General features: G+C 46.8%; 1 protein-coding gene and 1 non-coding gene across 3 annotated transcripts in view; both read right to left on the bottom strand.

The window, feature by feature from the left end:
* The window catches only part of LOC126236190 (Golgi-specific brefeldin A-resistance guanine nucleotide exchange factor 1), a 321,970-nt gene that overhangs the window by 245,001 nt on the left and 64,096 nt on the right, over positions 1-12,873 (bottom strand). The window lies entirely within an intron of this gene.
* Positions 12,292-12,364, bottom strand: Trnaa-cgc (transfer RNA alanine (anticodon CGC)). The gene has a single exon. It is a non-coding gene; the product is annotated as a tRNA-Ala (tRNA).

Below are 12,873 nucleotides of genomic sequence, written 5' to 3'. Positions count from 1 at the left end.
TAGTTACAAATAAAGATCAATTTAAAAGGAGCCTGAAAGACTTACTAGTGGCCAACTCCTTCTACTCCATTGACAAATTTTTTAATAGAGACAAATGATGTATTGTATATATTCATCCTATTAGTAAAAAGTACTATAAGTAAAAAAAAAAAAAAAATTGACGTGTTCCACATCCACGAGGATCTCCTCAGCATGGATCTATGGAACAAAAAACTAATCTAATCTAATCTAATCTGCAGGAAATTCACAGCACGGTAGGTATAAAACATGTCACAAGCAATAAAAATCTTATGGATAAATTTAGGTTTCTGAAGTGCAAACAGTGGCTCAGCATGTTTCAGTGATCAATCTAACAATAAGTTGATAACCATACACAGAATTCTTCTCTAGGAGATTACTAGGTTTGACTAAAAATCTAAACCTTTAGGAGTATCACCACTGAAAAATCTTAGGAACTGGTGCTTTGCGAACATTCCTAAAATAATGGGTATGAGTTATTACAAAAAAGTATCAAATTCTGAAGACAGGAATCACTGAGTGGAAAAAACAGTACAAGACTTGCAACCTGAGAACTGCAGTCCTTTTGAAACAAGTGCAAATTAATCTCCTCCACTGCATAAGTGGAATGTTTACAATGTCTCACAGCACTGAGATTATCAGCAGCCTCGCTAAATGATTTGAGATTGATGTGACAAATATACCAAACCCTTTAATCATAAAGTATGAACTCAGTTAAAAACTGTGAACACTGCCTTCCATTTCCACTCTTACTCTCTCAATCCACCAATCAATCAAGCAAACAAACAACTAATATACAGAGGTATAAAATTTTAACAAAACACAAGGAAGACTAAAATGACAGCTGAGGAAAAAGTGGCTGCCTGAATCATTTGAGAAGTAGACCAGACATCTTGTCTAGGTGGCCAAAAGGAAGAACAGTATGGTTGAAAAGCTTACTTTACCAGCAAAAATGACACCTTCTTAGCCAGCCTTGTTAGATAGGAAGTGTAGTCCTGGATGTTCTAGACTTGTGTATGTTGTACAAACTGAACAGTAATTAAAGTTTACAATACAATTATGTCTCACCTGCTCCCCGGACGTCAAGTTCACAATTAACACTCCATCACACACTGTAAAATCATTCAGTAAACAGATTCTGTGGAAACATATTGAGGGCAGACAGGAATGTCCTTCTGACTGACCCCATCTGTAGCTATTACCACATAGTTGCAGTGCATATTAAATGTCCCAATTTATTGAACTACGAATGTTTCCAGAAGTACTCCTACTCCTTTACTTCAGTAACTAAAATAATTCTGTGGCTCTTCTGTAATGAGGACAGAATTTGATTCCGTCCTCAGTTATGATTGGTACAAATTCATACTAAGGTTGTGCTTTGTACAGACTTCAAATGGCTTTGTTGTTTGTGATGACTTATACAAACTGATTCCATAGCAGTGCAAGCAATGATTTGTAATACCAAAGATCCTTGACAGCAAGACAGCGCACATCCAACATAGCATGAGGAGCAGCCATCAAACCATAGCACGAGGAGCTACCACCAAACAGTAAGTAGCAACTTTCATACACCTGCATACAGACCAAGATACTTCCACCAAAATGATTAGTGCTAACAGTCTTAATGACATGTACATCTTCATGAATCATAAATCATGCATTATCAAAAATGTTACTGGGCTTGTACAAGAGTTTCATAAAAAGTGGAGCATGTAAACCATGAGACCTATGACTTAGCCACTTCACAACATTCAGTGCCTTCAAGATATCAATTAGCTGAGTCAAGTACGATGCCCAAAAACACCCTTACCAACTGTTTTAAAATGAGAGATGTAACTGACAAGCTGAAGCCTGAGAGTTGGAAGAGGAACAAAATATTGGAAAATCCTTCACATACAAGGGGAACAGCACTGGCTAAGATGTCAATGAACTGTGGCGTGGTCATATCGACAGAGTCCTGAGTGGCCAAGCTGAAGAGTTGACATCAGAAACAGATGGAAGACATTGCAAATGACAGCTAATAACAAGGCAGCCATATGTAAACTATGGGCAGAGCTTTATAGATATCTGCAGTGGCTGGCATAAAAAGGAGCTGATAGTCCAGATATGTAACCTTGCTGGTTTCCCAGCAGCATACATGGCAAACAGTTTCTCTGATAACTTCCACTGGCTGTTTGAACACAGCACCTTACATAATGTCACATGGACAAAAAAACTTTTAAACTGATTTAGCTTTGAAATTCTAAGTGTGCCAAAATTAACAACTCCCAAAGGCAATTAAGATGAACTAATGACCCAATTTCCATAATAAAAACTCTGTGAGCTACATAATCTTCTGTGATGTACACATGTAGAACATGATTATTTATTATTACTTGAATTCATGATAACACAGAGTCATGGTATATATGTCATAAGATTTTCTTACAATTAACAATATATAGACTTGTGATACTTCAGCTTCTCCCAGCACAATTCATAAAGAAATAGTTCATGGGTGAACATCTGAATGTCAGTGTCCAATAGTTCGGCAACTGGTCATATTGACATCATCAAGTGTGCTGATGAACTGAATAATTAGGGGCTGCTGGATCACAGCATGGCAAGACTGGACATGCTGCTCCACTGGGGCTACTGTTTGCTAAGAGAGAATGCATTGCATTTAATTTATTTATGTAACAGCTCTTAAGGTATAGATGGTTTTATTATATGAATTAACCGCTGTTAGTTTGTGTGTTTTTGTATTTCATGACTCACGCAAAGGGCTTGAATTAAACTCGGTGGAATTAAATTATGTTCAGGAAAGAAATTACAATATAGTATTATGTCCTTCCTTTGAATAAATGTGGTCCTTTATAGCTCTTATATACTTTTCAGTCTAATTATGTGAATGAATTTTTTAATCAGTGAATATTTTCAGAATCCATTGCTCTTGCTGGGGCTGGTGCTGGTTTGTTCGCAATTGAAGGTGGGAACTTCAACTTGCCAGTTAAAATGTTAGATGCTTCTGGTGCTGTTTTAAAGAAAGTACATGTGTTATCCATTGAGCTGCTCAGTACAGGAAAATATTTAATGCATAGCACAGGAAATCATTCTGTAAAATGATGATGCTGTTATTATGGCCTTTCCTTATGCTGAAAACATTAATTCCAATTTTAGGTTTAAAAATTTCCCTTCTACATTTATACAGGGTGTTACAAAAAGGTACGGCCAAACTTTCAGGAAACATTCCTCACACACAAAGAAATAAAATATGTATGTGGACATGTGTCCAGAAATGCTTACTTTCCGTGTTAGAGCTCATTTTATTACTTCTCTTCAAATCACATTAATCATGGAATGGAAACAGCAACAGAACGTAACAGCGTGACTTCAAACACTTTGTTACAGGAAACGTTCAAAATGTCCTCCATTAGCGAGGATACATGCATCCACCCTCCGTCGCATGGAAACACTGATGCCCTGGAGAATGGCGTATTGTATCACAACCGTCCACAATACTAGCATGAGGAGTCTCTACATTTGGTACCGGGGTTGCGCAGACAAGAGCTTTCAAATGCCCCCATAAATGAAAGTCAAGAGGGTTGAGGTAGGCTAGCTTGTGTCTGTATATGTGCGGATGGATGTGTGTGTGTGTGTGTGTGTGTGTGTGTGTGTGTGTGTGTGTGTGTGTGCGTGCGTGCGTGCGAGAGAGAGAGAGAGAGTGTATACCTGTCCTTTTTTTCCCCCTAAGGTAAGTCTTTCCGTTCCCGGGATTGGAATGACTCCTTACCCTCTCCCTTAAAACCCACATCCTTTCGTCTTTCCCTCTCCTTCCCTCTTTCCTGACGAAGCAACCGTTGGTTGCGAAAACTTGAATTTTTTTTTTTTTTTTTTTTTTCAACATGCCAACGCTTTCGTTTGGTAAGTTGCATCATATAAGGGTGTTTTCTTTCCAGCTGTCGATTTAGTTCGTTATTTGTTATCAAAAGATCTGAAACTACTCAATAGTATCTGAAAAGACAAATGAACTGCATGCTGGTTTTATTGCACCTAAAGGGCATGAAATATACTCTACATTATTTGGTTTTCTTTATTCCCTATCAACAAAGAACTAGTCAAATTAGATCTACGGCTGCCAACTGGTTCATTTCCTGGATGAGGAAGCAGACTGATGGTGTCACGAGTCCCAGCAGACTTTACACAAAGGCCTTAACACATCGAACATCAAAATTTGAGCATATAGGAGAGAAACAACCTTCTGATGCTCCCTTAAAGGTTATCAATCTCACAGCCAAGCTACCGGATGGGGACATCATTTCAGTTCTCATGATAGGACTCAATTTTGAACCCACTCCTAAATCTGCACCTACCCTTGATGTCATCACCACAGTGAAACAGGCAGCTGCATGACTTCCATTACAAGAAGTTGAAGAATTATGTCATGAAACCTCTTGTGCTCTCACATGGACAAAACCTACAAAACAGAATGTCTCTAGCTGGGAGATGGCAGTCACACAGGAAATGAGAGAAGATCCAGATATTGTGGTATTGCCAACCAACAAAGGCAATACAATTGTGGTCCCATCTCACCAGGAATACATTGTGAAGTCCCAGTGCATGCTAGAAAACTGTGTGTACTGGAAGATGATTGACACTGGTTCTACCAAGAGGGTGGAATGGAAGAGTATGCTGCTTCTCAAAGAATCTGGCTTACCGGAAGTTGTTAAGGTGCTGAGGGAAAGAGAGATTGGGGGGGAGGGGGGCTGAGGGAGAGAGAGATGGGGGGGGGGGCGAGGGAGAAAGAGATGGGGGGGGCGAGGGAGAAAGAGATGGGGGGGGAGGGAGAGAGAGATGGGGGGGAGCCCAGGGAGAGAGAGATGGGGGGGGCGAGGGAGAGAGAGATGGGGGGGAGCCCAGGGAGAGAGAGATGGCGGGGGCCGAGGGAGAGAGAGATGGGGGGGGGCCGAGGGAGAGAGAGATGGGGGGGGCGAGGGAGAGAGAGATGGGGGGGCCGAGGGAGAGAGAGATGGGGGGGGGGGGCCGAGGGAGAGAGAGATGGGGGGGGGCCGAGGGAGAGAGAGAGATGGGGGGGGGCCGAGGGAGAGAGAGATGGGGGGGGCCGAGGGAGAGAGAGAGATGGGGTGGGGGCGAGGGGGAGAGAGAGAGAGAGAGAGAGAGAGAGAGAGAGAGAGAGAGAGAGATGGGGGGGGGGGGGCAAGGAGAGAGAGAGAGAGAGATGGGGGGGTCGAGGGAGAGAGAGAGAGAGAGAGAGAGAGAGAGAGAGAGATGGGGGGGTCGAGGGAGAGAGAGAGAGAGAGAGAGATGGGGGGGGGGCCGAGGGAGAGAGAGAGAGAGAGATGGGGGGGGCCGAGGGAGAGAGAGGGGGGCGAGGGGGAGAGAGGGGGGTCGAGGGGGAGAGAGGGGGGGCCGAGGGGGAGAGAGGGGGGGCCGAGGGGGAGAGAGGGGGGGCTGAGGGAGAGAGTGTAACAGAGCCAAACACTCGGCGAAGTAAGGAACCAGAAAAGAAATGTCGGGTACGGCCTTTCTGCCATACAATCCAGAGTGACGGACAGAATCGGCCGTATATTGCGCAAACATGGCGTAAAGACGATTTTCAAACCAACAAGGAAGATCAAAGAGTATCTTAGATCGGCGAAGGAGAAAGACAACCACTTGCAATGTCGGGAATATACCGTATACCATGCCCATGTGGAAAAGTTTATGTCGGAATGACTGGACGATCCATCAACACCAGGATCAAAGAGCATAAGCGATATTGCAGGTTGGGGCAGGTGGAGATATCGGCCGTGGGAGAGCACGCACTGAATGAGACCGACCACGTAATAAAATTTGCCGACACGGAAGTTCTGGCTGTAGAGAAGCGCTATCACACGCGCTTGTTCAGAGAAGCTGTAGAAATACAAAAACACGCGAACAGTTTGAACAAGAAAGAGGAAAGCCTTAAGGTAAAGGGATCCTGGCTGCCCGTACTGCAGCGAACGACCGTCGCAGGTAGCAAGAGGAGAACCGCACCAGAAATGAGCGCGGAGAAGCCCTCTGACGTTGGCGCGCCGGGTACATATAGTCTTCAGCCACGAGCTCGGCTCCAGTTCACCACCGGCAATGGAGGGTGAAGCTTTGACAATGCCAGCCACTCGTTCTGGCGAAACGTCAGAAAAATCATTAGATGAACGTCGGCTGAAGAACCCGAGACAGAAGCCAATAGGCAGTTTGTCAACAAGTGGCCACGAAAGCCTTAACAATTTTGTAAACACTAAAATGGACAAAATCAGAGAAGAAAGCCACAGGGAGATGCAAGAAACGTGTAGAAGAGATCAAAACAAAGAGAGCAGATTACCCAGGCTGGCTGACCATGAGAATAAAAGGGACATGCCAGCCACTCTGCAACACATTAAAACCTCCACCCATAAAGCACTAGGGTGGATGACACAGAGGGACAAAGGACATGCACTAAAACTTAGATCAAATGGTAAAATCCACCCTCACGAATAAAACTTAAAACTAAAGATGCTGTTGAGGCACTATCGCCCAACACCGAAGGTAGGGTGCTGGGAAAGTCAAAAGTCCACTGCAGAGCGGCAGAAAGTGGGCAATTCAGCTAGATGTGAACAACTGTCATTTGTGAACCACAGTGACACCGAGGTGGGTCTTCACGATGGAGGAGGTAACCATGTGTTAGCCACGTATGGCCAATGCAGAGCCGGCAGAGGACAACTAAGTCCCTGCAAGAGGACCGCATCGAAGACTTCCACACATTTGTCGTCTCCTTAATAACACACTCAGTTTGTTGTGCATACTGCTACGCCACTCTGTCACCCAAAGCCGAAAAACCTTGCGGCATAAGAGACAATGCAGGTCAGTTTCAGAGATGCCCATTTCCAGAAGCAGTTTCCACGTAGCCAGTTTGGCCAGCCTGTCGGCACATTCGTTGCCTGGGATTCCGACGTGTCCTGGGGACCACACAAGCACCACTGAATGACAGGACTGTTCCAGGGCATAGATGGACTCCTAAATGGATGCAACCAAAGGATGGCGAGGGTAGCACTGGTCAGTAGCTTGTAGGCTGCTCAAGGAGTCAGTACACAAGAGAAATGACTCGCCAGGGCATGAGCGGATATTCCCAAGAGCACGAGATATGGTCACCAGCTCTGCAGTGAAAACACTGCAGCCATCTGGCAAGGGGTGCTGTTCAATATGTCATCCATGAACATACGCGAAGCCTACGTGAACATCAGCCATCGAGCCGTCTGTGTAAACCACTTCATGGCCCTGGTACATGTCGAGAATCGAGATGACGTGATAGTGGAGAGCCGCAGGTTTAATGGAGTCCTTAGGGCCATGCAAAAGGTGCAGAAGAATCTGCAGCCTAGGTGTACACCATGGAGGTGTACTTGAATGGACCTCGAGGAGAGTTGGTAACGTGAAGGACTCCAGTCCAGACAGAAGGGACCGGACGGGAACCACAATTGTAAGCACTGACCTGGGCTGCCAATGCAGGAAATGAACCACCATGGTTGGGAAAAGGAGATGGTAATTCGGATGCGCAGGAGAATTAAGAACATGTGCAACGTAACAGGCGAGCAGTTGTGCATGCCTATCCTTCAATGGAGGGACTCCAGCCTCCACCAGGACACTAGTCACCGGACTCGTTCTAAAAGCTCCCACTGCTAGGCGAATGCCACAGTGGTGTACTGAGTCAAGTAAATGCAATGCTGAGGGCATTGCCAAACCGTAAACCAGACTCCCATAGCAAAGGTGGTGTTGAACAAGTGCTCTGTAGAGCTGCAGCAGCATGGAGCGATCAGCACCCCAGTTGGTGTTGCTCAGGCAGCGGAGGGCATTGAGGTGCTGCCAGCACTTCTGCTTAAGCTGATGAAGGTGAAGTAGCCAAGTCAATCGGACGTCAAAAACCACTTCTAAGAATCGATATGTTCCACTACAGTGAGTGGATTGTCATTAAAGTAAAGTTCTGGTTCTGGATGAACAGTGTGACGCTGACAGAAATGCATGGCACACAACTTTGCGGCTGAAAACTGGAAGCCCATGACAGCCCCTTGTTAATGGCTCCCTGTAGGCACTGCTCATCAACACCAGTACTGGAGGAGCAGTACGAAATGCAGAAGTCATCCACATATAGAGAAGGTGAGACCAACGGCCCTAGAGTTGCTGCTAGACCATTAAGAGCCACTAACAATAGAGACACTCAATACAGAGCCCTGCAGAATACCATTCTCCTGAATACAGGGTGAACTATGGGAGTCACCAACTTCGACACAAAGTATGGATCAACAGGAATTTTTGGATAAAAATCAGGAGCTGGTCCTGGAGACCTCACTCATACAATGTGGCAAGGATATGATGTCACCAGGTCGTGTAATATGCTTTACGTAAGTCAAAAAAGACGGAAAACAGATGTTGGCATCTGGAAAAGGCTGTTCGGATGGCAGACTCAAGGGACATAAGATTATCAGTGGTAGACTGACCCTAGTGCCAGCCGCCCTAACATGGAGCCAGAAGGCCACATGACTCAAGGACAAAACCCAACCTCCGACACACCATACATTCCAGCAGCTTACCAAGAAAGTAGGTGAGGCTGATGGGCCAGTAGCTATCCACATCAAGCGGGTTTTGACCGATTTTGAGCACCGGAATGATGGTGCTCTCCCACCATTGCGATGGAAAGACACCATCGCACCAGATCCAATTGAAGATGAGGAGATGTCACCTGCAGTCAGACAAGATATGTTTAATCATTTGACTGTGGATCCGATCCAGCCCAGGAGCTGTGTCGGGGCATTGTGCAAGGGCGCTGAGGAGCTCCCACTCTGTAAATGGGGCGTTATAAGGTTCACTGTGGCCTATAATGAATGAGAGGACTTTCCTTTCCACCCGCCATTTAAGGGTGCGAAAGGCTTGGGGGTAGTTCTCCGACGCAGAGGCTACAGCACAGTGCTCAGCAAAGAGCTCGGCAATTGCATTTTCATCGGTACAGAGCACGCCATTGATGTTAATGCCAGGGACACCTGATCAGGTCTGGTACCCTTTTGTCCAGACTTGGGAAGGTGACGTATGGCACCCAATGGTCGACACTTACCACTCCCAACACTCCTGTTTCTGTTGTTTTATATGCTGGCGAACACAGGCATGGAGCTGCTTAAAGGCTATAAGGTGCTCTAGGGATGGGTACTGTAGAACTTGCCCATGCTCTGTAATTGCCTCAGTGACTTCAAGCGACCACCAAAGGACTGTCTTTTGCCGGGGGCACCCTAAAGAATGAGGGATCGTGTTTTCTGCTGCAGAAACGATCTATGTAGTCACCTGCTCAATGACAACATCGATGGCATTGTGCGGGGGAGATTCAGCGGTGACAGCAGAGGTGAAGGCTTGCCAGTCTGCCTTGTTTAAAGCCCATCAGGGTAGGCGTCCATGGGCATGATGCCGGGAGAGTGACAGGAAGGTGGGGAAGTGGTCACTACCACACAGGTCGTCATGTGCTCTCCAGTGGATAGATGGGAGAAGGTCAGGACTGCAAACCGAGAGATCAATGGCCGAATATGTGTCACATGCCACACTTAAATGTGGTGGTGGGGGGGGACCTGTATTTAAGAGGCAGAGGTGGAGATGGAGTTGTGACAGTAAATTTTTGACTTCCCTACCTTGGTCAGGAAACACGGCACCACCCCACAATGGGTTACGTGCATTAAAATCTCCCCAAAGTAGGAAAGGTTTAGGGCGTTGATCAATCAGTGCAGCCAATATGTTCTGGGTACTGCACCATCTGGAGGAAGATATACATTGCAGCCAGTTATTTCCTGACAGCCACAGCTTCAAGATGGGTTTTGAAGGGGCACAGGTTCACTGCATACAGAGTTCAGGAATTAGACACAAACTCCACCTGACACACTATTATAGGTGCTACGGTTTTTGTAATATCCCTTATAGCCGCGGAGGGCAGGGATCTGCATTGCCGGGAAACAGGTTTCCCAGAGGTCAATGCAGAAAGCAGGTGTAAAGCTTAACAGTTGCTGTAGCTCAACCAGGTGGTGGAAAAAATTGCCACAATTCCACTGGAGGATTACGTGATTGTGAGACTGGGAAGGCATGAAACACTATGAGGCAGTCTATGCTTCAGGGCCACCTGCTGCCACAAGATGAGTACATGTGTGATCAACATCCATTGTGTCTGAGGGCCCAGCGAGATCTAGGTCCTCAGCAGACGCCAGAATCTCCATTTCATCTTCAGGCACAGAGCTTGTAGGTAGTGGTGGTGTGGGTGCCACCGCAGTGTCTAGGTACTTGGGGGTCTTTCTTTTTAGGTTTCTCTTGCTGCTTCTTAGGTTTGTCCGGCTGGGAGGACTACACTGATTCAGTCTCAGAGACTGAGGAGGACCATGCAGACCTACGATCAGCTACTTACGCTTCTCCAGCTGAGAAGTGGGGACTGACATCCCCGTTGGTGGGTGGGGTGGGGGGGAGGGGGGGGGGGCTGCTCCTTAAGTAGGTTGTGCAGAAGCAACAGCAACTGAAACAGATGGGAGGCAGGGCACAGGGAGTATTGGGTTCTGAAGGATGTCCACAGTCCCGACAGGTGACGCTGGAAATACAGCAAGAGGACATATGGCTCAACTTCCAGCACAAGCACCGCATCCAGGGAGGGATATATGGCTTTACATCACAGCAGCAGACCATCACCTCGACCTTCTTGGGTAATGTGTCACTCTCGAAGGCCAAGATGAAAGCACCAGTGGCAACCTGATTATCCCTTGGACCCTGGTGGCCACACCATACAACATGGACACCTGCTCTGAACTGGCATTCAGCTCATCATCAGACTGCAGAAGAAGGTCCCTGTGAAATATGATACCCTGGACCATATTTACGCTCCTATGGGGCATGATGGAAACAGAAATATCCCCCAGCTTGTCACAGGTGAGTAGTGCCCATGACCAGGCAGGGGATGCTGTTTTGACCTATACCGACCCTGACCGCATTTTGGACAAGCTCTCCACCTCCCCAAATTTGTCCTCTAAATGCTCCACAAAAAACTGGGATTTCACTGACAAGAAACATTACCCATTAACTCTTGTACATACAAGGTGCCAGGGTGAATAAGCTTTGCTGCCATCCTTAGCCTGGCATTCCTCCCATGGTGTAGCCATGGGACGGTGGGGGTATGGAGGGGGGGCTGGGAGGCGGACGATTTGGGGGTCGTATTTCTTAGCATTGAAATTACACCCTGACCACTTAGAGACGGCAGGTGTTTGACCACCAGCAAGAGATGACATGCTACGCTTCACGGTGTGTCATGCGCCCTGATGCCACCCACTCCAACCAGGGGCCCTCCCCACAGGCACCACCCAGCCGCAGCAACGGCCACCTGGCAGGATGGCCATTGCCGGGAGCCCTGATGCCCCAGGGTGACGGGAATCTACTCCTTGGCATACGTGAGGAGTTAATGGTGCAGGCATCAGCAGAGCAATCCCTGTGCGGTCAGGGGGGCTACAATCAACTGGGTACATGGCGGCCCCACAACAACAGACTGGCTACCGTGCTGGATATCAGGCGCAAACGATCTAAGAAGTCCATTATCGTCAACAGTGCAAAAAGTGATACTGCAAAGAGGATGGAGGAAAATGCACCCAGGAGGGTAACCTCACCCAACAGCTTGAGAATGAGCGGAAGTGCAGATCCACGTCGGCGAAGGATGTGCGAGGTCTCAGTGCACAATGGACACTATGCACCATGTAAGACACCCTTCCCCAATTGGCTCTCTCTTAGGGAAAATTTTGAAAAATGGAGGTCAAACCCTACAGGGGACCATCACATAAAACCTGAAATGTTTGAGACTCCTTTTAGTGCCTCTTGCGACAGGGAGGAATACCACAGGACTATTCTAACCCCCAGACCCGCAGGGGATGAAAGCAATAATTCTCTTACACAAATCTTTTGGGCAGAACTTCACTAATTCAGTATCTGACAAACCTTTTCGAGATAAGATAGACAGTGCAGATATGAGCGTGCATCCACAGAAGCCCAAACCTCCATGTGATGACTTACAGCTTTGATGATGTCTGATTAAATGCCAATTAGATGCCAACTTGTGGTGGTGGTTAGTGTTTAATGTCCCGTCGACAACGAGGTCATTAGAGACGGAGCGCAAGCTCGGGTTAGGGAAGGAGTGGAAAGGAAATCGGCCGTGCCCTTTCAAAGGAACCATCCCGGCATTTGCCTGAAACGATTTAGGGAAATCACGGAAAACCTAAATCAGGATGGCCAGAGACAGGATTGAACTGTCGTCCTCCCGAATGCGAGTCCAGTGTGCTAACCACTGCGCCACCTCGCCCGGTGATGCCAACTTGTCTGGAAAGCCTACAATGTAGCTACATTCAACGGGCTCAGGTTGTTGACAGCAAATCAATCCCTCCTGAATCAACAACAAGAGAGGCTACGCAGCTTCCTGAGCTCTAGTATCCAGATTGTGCAATGGTTGATCGTTCACTCCAACTTCTGTCCTACACAGTTTGTTAACGCAATGCTTCTTGAACTACTGGAGCATGTATGATGATTATTTATTTTGAAGATGAGACCAGACTTGCATCCCTCCACAAGCTGTAAATTGCTTAGTCTGCCACACTGCACTTAAAAAAATTCTTGAGCTACTTTTCTGTGATTCAATTTGCTGATTTTGAAGACCCAGAAGACCCTCTTTGATGTGCCACTTCCATTGCAACGAAAGTGCATGCTGTACTGTTTTCACTTGTGACATGGTGGGGTGTCACAAGCCTGAGACAGTGCTGAAGTGCAAATGAAGGTTGGGTATTTATAAGTCTCTCCAGTGATGGATCATAAGTT

The sequence above is a fragment of the Schistocerca nitens genome, chromosome 2 (genome assembly GCF_023898315.1).
Source record: "Schistocerca nitens isolate TAMUIC-IGC-003100 chromosome 2, iqSchNite1.1, whole genome shotgun sequence".
NCBI classification, from domain to species: domain Eukaryota; kingdom Metazoa; phylum Arthropoda; class Insecta; order Orthoptera; family Acrididae; genus Schistocerca; species Schistocerca nitens.
Note: the sequence above shows the minus strand (reverse complement) of the source record. Positions and strands in the feature narration are given on the sequence as shown.